The following is a 13,930-nucleotide window of genomic DNA, read 5'->3' as shown; positions in this document are numbered from 1 at the left end:
CCTCTTGTCCCAGTAAGCACTGCTCACCAAGTCCATGGCTCAATCTTGAGTCATGCTCCTTAGATCCCTATATTTAAGCGATGGCAGACCCAAAACCAAGCAGGTTGCAAATCACATTAATTGTGCCAATGACTTACAGAATATCCTCACCTCTGGACCTCCAGAGCTGCCTTCTTGGCACCTGGCTTTCCCAATCCGTTGCATCATGCTACAGAAGATGAACAGAAGGAAAAGGTCTGCTTAGAAGTGTGGTGCTGCAGTCAGAAGAGTCTGCATCTTGCTCTCTGCCCACCATTTTTTAAGGAGAGGGAGATTTGAAAACAGCAAGAATGATCATTTTAGCAGCAAAAACCTCTCTAAGAGCAAGGAGTTGCAAAACCACTTGCATGGAGATAAAAATTTACTTGTGAGCAAGTTAACATTAAGAAATAATGTTTTCCCTGAACATCTCTGACTGGCATTCTACCTGTCAATACAAGATAAAGATCTGACCACATGCTTTATTCACTCTCTAATTCGGTAATGTTCAACAGCTTAAGTTATTTCTTTAAATGCTATTTATATGCTGTCTGCCATCCAGCCTTTGCAGCACAAAGTGGGTGAAAAAAAGGTTAGATTTCATTTCTAGGAGCCTCTGAAGACTAGCACACTTCAATGGGGGTGAGTGAGCAGGTGATATACAGAAGCATATTCTGCACAGATGGAAGACGTTATAATATAAAATGTTATTTCAGTGATCAGTTTCTCCCTTGTGCAGAAAAGTATGTTCCAGATAAGCTTCAAAAACACATAGTTTAGCATCAGAGCAGGCATAACAGTTTATGCAGGTGGCTAAAAGAACTATAATCTTATTATGAGGAATTGTGTCATAGATGGAATTTCTTTATGTATTTAGGCCTTTATTTATAATCTTCATAAATCACCTGAACAGACAATTCAGCTTGGAAAACCTTAAACCTGCTGACAGCACAGAACTGCATATAGTGAAAAAAGTAGAACCAAGAGTTAAGAAGCAGTTCCTACTACAAAAGGAGAAAAAAATGGGTTGTTCTGTCAGCATCAGCTGACTAAAGTCATATGAAAGTAATATTGAGATATCCAGGGAAAGACAGTCACTGATTACTTAAAATGAGAAAATATTTAGGATAAAATAAAGGCAAAAGAAGTATGTACTATGCATGACCATTCTCTTCTTTAATTTCATTATGAAATTCTTATGTATTGTTGAAACTTAAACTCAGAACAAGCTGATAAATATTTTCTGTGTCTAAAAGCAGGTTTTTCTAAATCAAAGCTTGTTGTAAAGTTAAAAGCCTGCAGTTTAGAATAATTCCTACTGAATCACATTGAAAACACAAAACAACATGTAAACCAGAAGTTCATTATTTGTCCTTTTCTTCTCCACATGCCACACACTCCCCAACAGAATTGGTAATAAATCAGATACAATATTACAGGAATTTCTCCCATGTACAAGTACTCTGCCTCAGGCTCCAATCTCCTACTGACCATGGAGAAGTGCTCAAGGAAGTTGATGAAGCTTTAGTTAGGTTCATCTGTCTACCCAGAGACATTTTCAGAATATATTCAAAAGTCTGTTGTGTAAAGAAGCACAGATTTGTGACTCAAATTGGGATAGAAAAGGGGATAAAAATATCTTTTATGACTATCGCTAATGTATACAACTCGGAGCAGACAGAACTACTCGAACAATTTTGTCTCTGTCTCTTTTATCCACCAGCAATGGGCAAAGATTTGTCCGTCTGACAGAGTAAAGCATTGTCAAAAGAAAAATCCATGAAAAAAAGCCTTAGATTCCCCTAGCAATTAGCTATTTTCTTTTATCTTAAACAATTCCTCTACCTATACTTAAAACTATTCAGACACTCTTTCTCTTTGAAATACTTCTTATCCATCTAAACCAAATGTAAAAATACATAACTCATCAAAACTATTAAAAAAACCAACAACACACTAATAAATAAATAAGTCACACACACACCCCACCTGTCTCTGGTGTTTTCTGACAGACAGGAACAAAATTAGATTTTGTAAAGATCAGGAAATGACATTCCATCCACACACACTATAGTCTTCTGAAGCTGCTCTATAACTCCTGTGATTTGACAGGAAAAAGAAAAAAGAAAAAAAAAAGACACTTTACTGAAACATTCAATTAAACAATTTTGTTTCCACTTAGAAAGGTCACTCATCATATTCTCTTTTCAAAGCAGTCATTTTCTTTGCCTTGTATCTAATTAATTTAAACTTGGCATATATAATTCTTGAATGACAGCTTTTAACACATTTTGCAACTATAGATGATAATGGACAATTGTACTGTCTCTCTAAGGATTTTCCTACACAGAGAAGACCATTTACAGCAATCTAGGGTGTAAATTTATAGCACAGTCATCACTTCTTGTTAACTTCACCTGTAAACACTCAGTGCTTCCTACCCATGGGGTATTATGCCTTACTTTGCAAGTGGCATAAGTGGCTTCACAAAAAAGATGCTTGTAGTAGGCAGCAGAATTTTCCAGCCAGGCAGCGCCAAGTATTGAGAACCCTGTAAATTTATGCTCTAATTTATATTCATTAATTTTCACTAACTTGTCTGCATAGGCAAACTGTAATATCGCAAATCAAAGAAATACACTAAACATTTCATGGTGTCCGCTGTTTTCACTTCATTGATCACATTATGTATACACATTCTAGTTGATTTTCATTCCCCAACAATCAAAATTGAACAGAAACTGCTTCAGAGTTTTTCCAACATGAGGTATTTGTCTTTCCTACTAATGCACAAGCATATCAACCTGGTTTTTTTTTTTCAGATAAAACCTTACCACAAGAAGCCAGGGAAAAGACAGAGTATAAATGGCAGACATGGAGGAGCTAGTCCAAACTGGGGTGTAGAGTTTCTCAAAATGTGTCTCCTTCCAAAATCTAATTTTTATTCCCTTATACTTCTGAGTCCCAAACATTAACTGAAACCGCCAGAACTGAAGAAGACTATCCCAAGGACACTTGGCCTTCAACAGAGGAAAACAGTGTTACTTTAAATATGAGATCTAAAGGGTGTGTAACTGGGGACACCAAGTGTGGAGGTACTCACTGCCATGGGCACCAAGCAGCCTAAACAGTCGTTCTCTGGGGTGAGGGGCAGGTGAGACATCCTCAGCAGATAAAAAGCATTAAGGCCACTGATGTAATACAACGAATAAATAAGAGAACGATGCAATAGAGGTATGAAAAAGAAAAGCAGTATGACGCAACGATAAAAAATGTATGCAGATGCTGAGAATGATGTGCATGCTAAGTAAGGTCACAAAGAAATATAAGATATAGTAGATACTCAAAAAGGAATGTGAAGATTGTTTTTAAACATTAGGGAATTTATCCATTAAGATAGATGCTTCAAGGGAGGCTTGAAGTATCTCCAAATAGATCCTCTATATGAACAGATTTAGTGGCATGGGGTTAGTTGCTATTATAAAAATTACTTTAGTTTTTATAAGTTTCTGAATATAACCTTATTTTATTGTGGTCAAGATAATGTTAAAATGGTGGATTTTGTCTGCTTTGGAATTAAACTATTTCTTTTGACTTTTACCTACAGAAAAGCACACATCATCTTTTTCTCACATTGTCATTGCTCTGATGGTTATCATATATTTCTTCTTATGTTATCTTATGACAAGTACTACTCTCAGGTCTATTCAAAGAGTTGGAATTTAAAGATCAAGCCTCTGTCTGTTTCCAGACTTGCTGAGAACACAGGATGAATATGGGTATGGAGAAAGGTTTATCTGTTAAGACAGTTTTGAATTTTATGGATAAATGTATATGTGGACAGCTTGGCTTATTGAAAAAGTTTCACTTGCTATCTGGTAAGTAACTGTTTATGTGATCTGAAATCATTCAGGTTTTTTGTTTGTTTGTTTGTTTTTGGTATTTCATGACTGAATGTCAGACCTAACTTAAAGCATGGCTAAAAAAAAAAAATATCTGCCAACTTTTGAAGAGTCATTAGTCAAGTAAATTAGCATCCAGTTGAATAAATGGAGAATATTGGTTCTTAAGTGCAATTTCAGAAAATATGTTCACATTGCTAAAGTCAAATATACAATAAATTATAACTCATTTTCTGTGTAATACATTTCATGCTTTGTAAAGAAATCTAGGCATATGTTTACAATAATAATGGTATGTATCATTTGCAGTGTTCTGCATTTACATGTAGCTCACCAGACACTTGATCTCACAACAAAGTTTTGATGAAGGTATGTATTTTTTCATTTTTAAACAGGGAGAATGAAGCACAGTATTCAGAAGGATGTCATCAGCTTTAAAAAAAAAAATAATCAGATGAAGTACTTTCATCTTCTACTACTGTTTGCACCTCCAGTGTCACTAAAGTAAAGTTACTAACTTCTTTCAAATGAGAACATTCAGGTTGAGCTCTTCTCAGCTCAGACAGGTGCTTCAGATTATTTGAAGCATCGTATTTCAGAAAATTTTACTGCTTCCTCTATATACCTTATCAGGGAAGAAGATAATCGTAAAACATTTGAAAATGTTACTCCAGAGTTACAAAATTAATTGATGGACTTGTGAAAGGGATGTTAATTGAAAGTACTTTTAAAATCCATTTTAGCAAAGTGCAGTCTATTTCATCCACTGATGAGTACAGATTTCTTTCAGATGAGCCTCTGTATTGCAACTTCTCTTCTTCAGATGAACACAATGAAAATACTGTATTTTATTTCATATTCGGTATGTTTACATGGCTAAGAAAAAAGAGCAACATTGTATTTCCATTTGTAATTCTTACTTTTTTTGTGTGTTTCCTATCCTAAACAGGCAGTTTGTACATCAACCAAACAGTTCATTGGCCTGTTCCTTCTTCTTCTTCTTAAACGCAGCCAGATGCCAGCTGTAGTCTGATTTACCAGGTAGGCACAGCAGCTGATCTGGTGACAAACAGCAAAGCTGGGAAGCACCAGACCTATTGCACACATTCAAATCAACAGCAGTGCTTGCACAGCCCTGACAGAAAGGCCAAGCTGAAGGACATGACCACTCCTTCCCACGGGGAGAGGTTCAGTGATGTGGCAGCATGAAAGATTGGGGGCTAGTGAGACATGCAGCCAAGTACATAACAACGGGTTCACCATTTCTGTACATATCTTCTAACTCTAATTTCTGGGTTGGTGCTTCTTTCTCATGGTACATCTCACTGCACTCTTTGCACACTGGGTAGCAGCTGAGCTACTCTCTTTGTCTTTGAGTAGTGAGCAACATATTTCTATATATTTTATTCTTAATTAAAGGGATATCTTTGTCTTGCTACATCTTGCCAACATTAGCTCATCTGTCCAATTCCAGCTGAAGCCAGCAAGAAGAGAGCCACTTTACTTTTGCAGGTAGAGCTCAGGAGAATTTACACGTATTTCCCATTACTGTCAAGTTCTGTTATGTACAGAAGAAACAGTAATCTGTGCCTCCAAGAACAAAAAAAAAATCAGAAAATTGCAGCAGTAATACGTGCAATATGAAAGAGACCCAATATGAGTGAGAGAGTTTTCTCTTAATTATTATTCCTTGCTTACGTAGGTATTTGTGTACTGGTATAAAAAGCAGTCAATTCTCTGTGCAGATCAGTTATTGTATGATGCTATAAAACCTTCTGCTGTTTTTGATTTTGGGATTGGGAAGCTGACAAGCTGCTTTTGTTCCTGAGTTTATAAATAGGAGGTTATATTTTAGTAAACTAAATAAAAGTTTTCCTTAATAATTATTCTTCTCATTACTCAGGCTTGGTTGTGCCATTTGCAACACTAATTAGTTGTTCAATGAAGTTTCAAAACTGTATTCCATTGAGGGAGGTAATGTTAGTATAAATCATAACAAGTAATGACATTACAGGAAGTTTATTTTCTCTGCTACACTCAAGTCCATGTATAATAAGTCAACACAAAGATTTAGTAGAAATACCTGTTACAGCATTCACAAATATACTGTTCCTTTTAGGAGGAATATAGCTGTTTAATAAAATCTTTTTACCTATTTTCCTATATGGAATATGATAAAACAGAACTTTTGCTTTAAAATAAAACTAACAAAAAATACCTAAAATTCACCCGACAGCTGAGGTATCAATAATCTCAGTTTAAATTCTGGTCTATTGACTGAGCCTAGAGACCTTCTTTCATTTATATCTGGTGATTTCTATACCAGAATTAAAAGGAAGATTTTCTGTAACAATTTCTCTAACTTTTTTTTTTGCCTGTATATACTGGGGAGAAGAGTTAGAAAAACCTTCTTATAGATACTGTACTATATAACTAAATTATTTATGAATGGATTGCATTTTAGTACTTTAAAGGAGGCAGAGCTGATGTTGTCCTTTAACCATTTCATATTCTTTTAAAGAGCTGACTAGAGAATGAAATGTCTCAAAATTCTGAAATTTTATTGAAACAAATGGCTCTGAATGAAAAAAAAAAGTTTTAAATATTGATTTAAAACATGATCATATTGGATGTTTGCTTCTTAATGTTGAAAACATTAGCAAAATGATATTAGAAAAATGAGGAAAATCAAAAAGTCTCAGAGAAAAGCTCTGCTATGATGTTTGTTTGAAATGTTTGCTTTTCCTCATAAGGTGTTTCTGGAGGTATGAGGGAGCATATCACTTGTAATCCATAATGGTTTTGTTCATAATCTCCTCTTTCTTCCCTTTTTTTCTTCTTCCCTTCTTTCCTCCATTCCAATTTTCTTGGCTATGGTAGGAGCCCAGTGAACCTGGGATTGCCCTTCCACATCTACCTCAAGACTCACCTGAGTTATTTTCAGGTGCATATATTATCAATGCAAGTGAATGAACTAATCCTTCAGGAAAAATGTCCACAGGCTGCCTCAATGAAAACTGAAATCCCCTGCTGATTCAGGGTCAATCTTGTCTCTGCACAGTACCCGGTCACATCTCCAATTCCAAACCAGCTTTTATTTTATCCCCCTAATTTCTATGAAGCTGTTACCTTGAGAGCACTGCAGCTTCAGTTCTGGATTTCACTAGTGCCATCACCATTCTTCCAGCATTTGGAATATGGCTCACAGTGACATACTTTCAAGATACTTTTTTTATGCAAAAGTAGTGATAGCTGAAATAGAAAAACAAAGAAACAGGTCACTGTCCAGAAGGCTGGTGTATCACAATAGCTCTATTTCAAATGCAACAAGATATACCTTGAAGTCACTGTTCAGTCCCTACTGCTGAAGTATATTGGACCAAAGGTGTAGAAGTGAGATACTTCACATTCTCCACAATCTGTGAAGAATGCAGGAGTGTCAGCATCTCCTCAAGGAAGCGCTCTGGGCCACTTATTTCACATATAAATGCTCACTGTTTGGCTGCTTATTTTAGACAGCTGTCTGTTATAATTACTGCTAGGAAACTTTAAGTCTTTTCTGACTCTTCTTTTCTTTACTTCTTTATATCCATACAGGTATCCGGAGATGCCAGCAAATATATATATATATCATTCCCATTACTGTCTTTCCCATCTCTATACACATTCTTCATATGGATTTGATGGCTAGGACTGACACTATTCTTCATCAAGATACTATCTAGAGATCTGTAATCCTCACAGATCATGCTCCCACCTGAGCAGAGCTTTCTCTTTGGAAACTTTTCCTTAGTCTTAGTAGTGTGGCAGCATTCAGGCTCCCTAAGTACTTAATTCACCCTTTCTTTATATGGAAGGTAGTAAACTTTTCACAATTACTAAAACTGTATAATAAAGGCCAAAACACAAAGACTCATATGTGACCCTAATGTATTGATACTCCATCCGTTTAACCCATGCTTTTCACAAAGTCCATCATTATTCCTTATTGAGACATAGTCAGCAGGACAGAGATTTTAATGGCCGTTAGGATGTTAAAATTCCACAGATTGTGAAACCATATCAGCTTTCAAACTATGTTTATGAGTTGCAGTCCTATGAGACACTGAAAATCAATTTTCTTCTAGCTAAATGAACCATGAGGTTCCTAGGTCCTTCTGAGACTTTGATCTCATGATATTTTGTATTTCTGAGTCATGATTTACTTGTTGAAATCACTTGCTGCTATTATTAACTCCACTTAGTTTTTGCTCTGAATGATGTCACTATCAAGAATAAAATATAGGCTCTTTTATTCTTTTAATTTACAAGGAAAAATTGTAAATGAACAATAACCTTTTCTTTTCTACCATGTGTTCTACTAAGGTAAATATCCAAAACAAGACCAAAAGAAAGACATTGCCTTTCAATAATATCACATTTTGATTTTTTAAGTAACCCTATAAAGTAAAGAGAGTAGATTTTAAAAGTTTTTTTAAAATACCTTTCTCTTGTACAAATGTAATCTCAGTTTGTTAAATTGTATGATAAAATATACAACAATGTAATTTCCACTAAAATCCTCAAAACCTATTCATGACTAATGAGGCTTAATTTGTGAAATATTACACTCAGATTCCAGGCCATAATATTTTCCTTGTGTGCTTTTTTTTGTTTGTTTGTTTGTTTGTTTGTTTTTCCATAACATTAAAGATCTCTTTCCAAGGTTGAAGAGAAAACAAAATAAACTTGCTAACATAAATTATTGTATATGTGTTATGTCAGAGGGCAGTTAAAGCCATATGCAAGTTTACCAGAAGAAGAAAGGATTAGAAGGTGATAATGCCTCCTGCTACTCTCTTATGGTCAGAATCACACAAGGGAATAGAGAAGAATGTTTGAGACCATCTAAGGAACTTGGAGGTGCACAAGTCCAAGGGACCTGATGAAATACATCCATGGGTCCTGAGGGAACTGGTGGATGAAGTTGCTATGCTACTATCTAATATTTGAGAAGTCATGGCAGCCTGGTGAAGTTCCACCTACCGGAAGAGGGGAAACATAATGACCATGTTTAAAAAAGGGAGAAAAGGAAGACCTGGGGAACTACAGGCCATTCAGTCTCACCTCTGTGCCTGGCAAGATCATGGAGCAGATCATCCTGGAAACTATACTAAGGCACACGGAAAACAAAGAGGTGATTGGTGACAGCCAATATGGCTTCACTAAGGGCAGACTGTGCCTGGCAAATCTAATGGCCTTCTACCATGGGTTTACAGCATTGGTGGATGGGGAAGGGCAACTGACATCTACCTGGACTTGTCCAAAGCATTGTCCATGATATCTTTGTCTCTAAATTGGAAAGACATGGATCTGATGGATAGATCACTCAATGGGTAAGGAATTGGCTGGATGGTCACACTCTTGAGGTAAATGGCTCAAAAGGGACTCTTTGTCAGGGACTGTAGGGATAGGATAAGGAGTAATGGTTTTAAATGAAAAGCGAGAAGATTTAGATTAGACATTAGGAAGAAATTCTTCACACAGAGAGGGGTGAGGCACCAGATGGAACAGGCTGCCCAGAGAAGCTGTGGATGCCCCATAGAATCATAGAATCATAGAATATCCCGAGTTGGAAGGGACCCACAAGGATCATCGAGTCCAACTCCTGGCACCACACAGGTCTGCCCAAAAATTCAAACCATGTGACTAGGTGCACGGTCTAAAAGCTTCTTAAACTCCGACAAGCTTGGTGCAGTGACTACTTCCCTGGGGAGCCTGTTCCAGTGTGTGACAACCCTCTTGGTGAAGAACCTCTTCCTGATGTTCAGCCTGAACCTCCCCTGCCACAGTTTGACACCATTCCCTTGGGTCCTATCACTGGTCACTAAAGAGAATAGATCGGCGCCTGCCCCTCCACTCCCCCTTGCGAGAAAGCTGTAGACTGTGATGAGGTCCCCCCTCAGCCTCCTCTTCTCCAGGCTGAACAGGCCAAGTGACCTCAGCCGCTCCTCGTACGTCTTCCCCTCTAGGCCCTTCACCATCTTAGTAGCCAAGGAAAGGTTGGACCTGGTGTGTAGGGACATGGTTTAGTGGGTGACATTGGTAGTAGGGTGATGGTTGGACCAGATGGTCTTGAAGGTCTTTTCCAACCTTAATTTTTCTATCATTCTATGATTCTATGATCCTGCTCTTACAAAACTCCCATCACTGAGGCTAGAACTGAGGGTTTGGTTGCACAAATGTCTGTATTACACATTTAGAGTCCATATGACACAGAGTCTTTGAGAAGACCGGCTCATCAAACAAACAAATAAAAACAACAACAACAACAAAACAACCTGTAACAAATCCTCATGGTAACTATAGGTGAAGTTCATTTGATGTAGGAGTTTCACTTCCACGTCAAAACAAAAGGCTTTGGAAAAACCTCAGTAGTGTTGCTGTCTCGTGGTTGGCAGAACAGAAAGAGATGAAGAGGGAAAGAGCAAGCTCTGAAGGGCTGCTTGTCTCAGTTTGACTATACATAGGCAAGGAAGTGAATGGATCCTTGACCTGTCTCTTCTCATGGCACCTGTGAGGTTATTTTACACCCAAAGCTGAATGGGTGTAAAAAGTGAGAGATCATGTTCCAAGCAGTTCCTGGTTCTTGGTCAGCAGCAGCATGTGCTGCTCTAGAGCTGAGTGGTATCTGGCCAAATCATTATGGGGGAACTAACGCAATACTGAATTAAAAAAGTAAAGCACTTTCCTGAATAAAAGTGCCCAAGATGATCATGACAAGGCTACGCTGGAGCCTGCCACAGTGGTGACTGTTCCAATTGGTAACGGGTAACAATTCCAATATTTTATTGTGTTATCATTTTTGCAATTATGCTTCTCACTATTTGTTTTACATTCACTTTTTATCCCTACCTCCATCAGCTATGTGTGCTATCCATCTATCACTGTTTTGTTTTATCGTAATTACTCAGTTTTTATTTTTCTGATATTCAACTTTATCCTTGCCGAAACCAGGACACACCACAACACATGGTATAGAATATCCCTTTGGTCAGTTGGGGTTACCTGCGCTGTTTCTGTCCCCTCCCAGCTCCTCATGCACCCGTAGCCTACTTGCTGGCAGGGCAGTGTGAGAAGCTGAAAAGTCCTTGACTCAGTGTAAGCACTGCTCTTCAACAATTAAAACAAGTAGGAGACATTTCTTCTCAGAAGGAGTGGTCAGGCATTGGAAGGGTTTGCCCAGGGAAGTGGTGGAGTCACCATCCCTGAGGGTGTTCAAGGAAAGGTTGTGCCTGGTGCTTAGGGACATGGTTTGGTGGGTGACATAGGTGACAGGGCGATGGTTGAACCAGATGATCTTGGAGGTCTTTTCCAACCTTAATGTTTCTATGATTCTATGTTACACTGATCAGAGGCTAGAGCCTGAGCTGGAAAAGGTCATGTGGAACACATGGAACAAGGTAGATAAGGCTGCAATTTGCAAGGTCCTGCAGTTTTGCCACCTAACCTAATCCATAAAAGTGGCCTAAAAGAAAGCTGGAGAGGGACTCTATCAGGGAGTGTAGCGATGGAAAAAGGAATAATGGCTTTGAACAAATGGATGGGAGATTTAGATTAGATGTGATGTCAGGAAGAAATTCTTCACACAGAGCACAAAGCGCACATGGGAATTAGGGGCGAAGATGCACCTTGCTTCTTTTCCATAAAGTATAGAATGAAATTACATAAAAAACAGTGTTAAAAATAGACTCAAGGCACAGGATGGGAGGTGGAGGGCAGTCCTGTGGCCAAGGGGCAGCCTTTCTCTCTGGCAAGCCAAATGGCCCAGGGGAGCAAGCCCCAGAAAAGGGGCCCTCAGCCCCCCAACCCTCCTTCTTCCATGTGAGGGCATCTTCCAGCCCGCTCCCAACACAGCTGCCTTTGGCCATGCGTGGGCCACTCCATCACAGAGGCTTGCTGAGGTCACAGTGGCCACCACTGCCCTGCCTGTGCTCTGGGCCCAATAAAATAGGTCCCCCTGCAGCTGTCCCACCATTTGCTGAGCTTCTAGGCACTCTGACAGCCAACTTGTGTGGCAGGAAGAGCCGAAGCAGCAAGGTGAGCGGCAGCCCTTCTCGGTGTGAGAGAACAGTGATGCAGTCCAAGGAAGCACTGAGAAGGAGGGCACCTAATGGGGAGGAGAAGTGTCATGGGCAGACGGATAGCGCCTGCAGCACAAGAGACACATGTGCTCAGGGGACCTCTGGTGTGCAGCCCACAGACACTTGTAAGAGATACTACTGGCACCGCAATGACACGGGGAACAGGCCGCCCCCTCAACCATACATCAACAGGGGACCTGGGCCTTCCCATTGGCGCAACGGTGGCATGGGGTGAAGGCAGGAGCGTCAGGCAGACAGCCGCATGGAGCAGAGCCATGCCCGTAGTCCAGAACACAGTGTGGGACCCAACTATGGCCGTAAACCAGACGGCAGCGTCAAACCCACAAATGGAAATCAACCAGATGGTGGCATGGGACCTAGGGGTGGACCTGGACGACCCCCTGGTTCAGCACCCTGGCCTGAAAACATTCTGGATGGAAGGCATCCCATCTGGGATGAGAGAGAATAGATCGGTGCCTGCCCCTCCACTCCCCCTCGCGAGAAAGCTGTAGACTGTGATGAGGTCCCCCCTCAGCCTCCTCTTCTCCAGGCTGAACAGGCCAAGTGACCTCAGCCACTCATACGTCTTCCCCTCTAGGCCCTTCACCATCTTCGTTGCCCTCCTATGGACACTCTCCAACAGTTTATGCCCTTTTTGTATTGTGGTGCCCAGAACTGCACACAGTACTCGAGGTGAGGCCGCACCAGCGAAGAGTAGAGCAGGACAATCACTTCCCTCGACCGACTAGCAATGCCGTGCCTGATGCATCCCAGGATACGGTTGGCCCTCCTGGCTGCCAGGGCACACTGCTGGCTCATATTCAGCTTGCTGTCAACCACAACCCCCAGACCCCTCTCTGTGGGGCTGCTCTCCAGCATCTCGTCGCCCAGTCTGTACGTATAGCCAGGGTTGCCCCGTCCCAGGTGCAGGACCTGGCACTTGCTTTTGTTAAACTTCATGCAGTTGGTGATTGCCCAGCTCTCCAATCTGTCCAGATCTTTCCCACCCTCAACAGAGTCAACAACTCCTCCAAGTTTGGTGTCATCAGCAAATTTGCTCAGAACACCTTCTAGTCCTACATCCAAATCATTTATAAAAACATTGAAGAGGACTGGCCCTAAAATGGAGCCTTGGGGGACCCCAGTAGTGACCGTCCACCATCCTGATGTGGCCCCATTCAGCACAACCCTTTGAGCCCTGCCTGTCAGCCAATAGCTCACTCATTGTATGACGTTTTTGTTTAGCTGTATGCTGGACATTTTAGCTGTATGCTGGACATGTTTACCTGTATGCTGAACATCCCTGGACGTGTTCAGGGCCAGGCTGCATGGAGCTTTTGAGCAACCTGGTCTGGTGGGATGTGTCCCTGCCCATGGCAATGGCATTGGAATTTGATGATCTTTAAGGTCCCTTCCAACCCACACCATTCTATGATCCTATGACTAAATGTGAATCCTCCTCCCAACTAAACCAAAATGATAGTTGCTTTTAGACTTAATACTCACGTTCTTTCAAACACTATATATTCTGTAAATACAAATTGTATTTCTTTAAGCAAAGGTAACAGTTACACAGCTTTATGACTGAATTCACTGGAATTAATTATATATATTAAAATAACAACTGTAAAAATTATTTCTCGTTATCAGAAGTGTTACATGAATAGCAGTTAATTAGTGTTAAGAAATGAAATCCTAGCTTCAATTTCTGTTTGCTTTAATCCCACAAGCTTTTATTTCTGTATTTCTAATAAATTCTGTATTTCTATTTATTTCTAATAAATAAAAAAGCATTACTTAATGTATATGACCTCTATTATGACTTTTTAAATAAGAGCTATCTTGTGTAAAACATGGGGATTGGCAGGGAGGTGACATGAATGTCAC

At 39.8% G+C, this 13,930-nt stretch overlaps 1 protein-coding gene and 1 long non-coding RNA gene across 14 annotated transcripts in view; one reads left to right on the top strand and one right to left on the bottom strand.

Annotated features, from left to right (window-relative positions):
* Positions 1 to 13,930, bottom strand: part of LOC308190633 (uncharacterized protein) — a 288,343-nt gene that overhangs the window by 88,368 nt on the left and 186,045 nt on the right. For 6 of the 13 annotated variants that reach the window (XR_013947386.1, XR_013947390.1, XR_013947391.1 and 3 more), the window contains 3 exons: positions 7,050 to 7,172; positions 2,008 to 2,116; positions 151 to 208 (listed from right to left, as the gene is read on the bottom strand). The exons of 1 other annotated variant lie outside the window; for it this stretch is intronic. The gene's annotated coding sequence lies outside the window, so the exon portion shown is untranslated. Of the gene's footprint in view, positions 1 to 137; positions 209 to 2,007; positions 2,117 to 2,247; positions 2,362 to 2,852; positions 3,101 to 3,121; positions 3,187 to 7,049; positions 7,173 to 13,930 lie in introns of those variants that run through there. 6 more of the 13 variants (XR_013947387.1, XR_013947388.1, XR_013947389.1 and 3 more) reach the window with 4 other exon arrangements.
* Positions 3,785 to 8,548, top strand: LOC308190637. Its single transcript, XR_013947421.1, has 4 exons — positions 3,785 to 3,896; positions 4,230 to 4,289; positions 4,870 to 4,961; positions 7,518 to 8,548. It is a non-coding gene; the product is annotated as an uncharacterized lncRNA (long non-coding RNA).

This window comes from Anser brachyrhynchus (genome assembly GCF_964034855.1).
Source record: "Anser brachyrhynchus genome assembly, chromosome: 2".
NCBI classification, from domain to species: domain Eukaryota; kingdom Metazoa; phylum Chordata; class Aves; order Anseriformes; family Anatidae; genus Anser; species Anser brachyrhynchus.
Note: the sequence above shows the minus strand (reverse complement) of the source record. Positions and strands in the feature narration are given on the sequence as shown.